The sequence below is a fragment of the Sinocyclocheilus rhinocerous genome, unplaced genomic scaffold (assembly GCF_001515625.1).
Source record: "Sinocyclocheilus rhinocerous isolate Xijiao unplaced genomic scaffold, SAMN03320098_v1.1 scaffold88, whole genome shotgun sequence".
Taxonomy (NCBI): Eukaryota; Metazoa; Chordata; class Actinopteri; order Cypriniformes; family Cyprinidae; genus Sinocyclocheilus; species Sinocyclocheilus rhinocerous.
In genome coordinates, this window is record NW_015652292.1 from 447,560 (window position 1) to 448,349 (window position 790).

Here is a 790-nt window from a genome sequence, read left to right on the forward strand (position 1 = left end):
GGGATGGAACAATAAAGTGACGTTCACTTGCAGAATGCAAGCTTCTAGAGGGCACATACTGTAAGTCTGAAGTAATGAATTTAGGTAAAGGGGTGCAGAGCCAGTGATGGTTTTTGATTTGAGGTTTTTGAGGGTGAAATATTCCTATAATTACACTGTAACAAGGACATCTATAAATCAAGTGGAATAGCATATTTTTATGACTTACATTTGCCAAAATGTAGAATACACAGCAAACATTAGGCTTACTGTGCAGCCTACAATCCTACACATTACATTACACTAAACACTGGTGAACTTCAGCTCACCTCTCAATATTACCTGAGAAGAGCAGGAACACGCAGACGTGTAAAGATGCCTCTCAGGACAGCTTCACTGTAACCTTACTGGAAAACTGTTGGCAAACTATGATCTCTGATGCAAAAGATAACTGTAACATTTGCTGAGTAATTATGTAATTTGTCTGCAGGGCAATGAGAGGCGGAAATGAAGAGAGAATTTGAGCGGTAAACAAACAGACAGGTGTAGAGACGCCCAAAGGCAGCTGTAAGTTGATACTATTTTCCTTTCATTTGTGTCATAAATATCATCTTCTTTTTGACAGGTATGAATAACGAGTTCTACACCCCTCCATCACACTATGTACAGCCTGCAAAAGAAACAGCTGAGATATAAATCAAAATCTTTTGAGCATGTACTTCTCCACATGATGCCCTGAAGCTGGTAGGAGTCCATTGACACATGTGTTAGACCACACACACACACACACACACACACACACACACACACA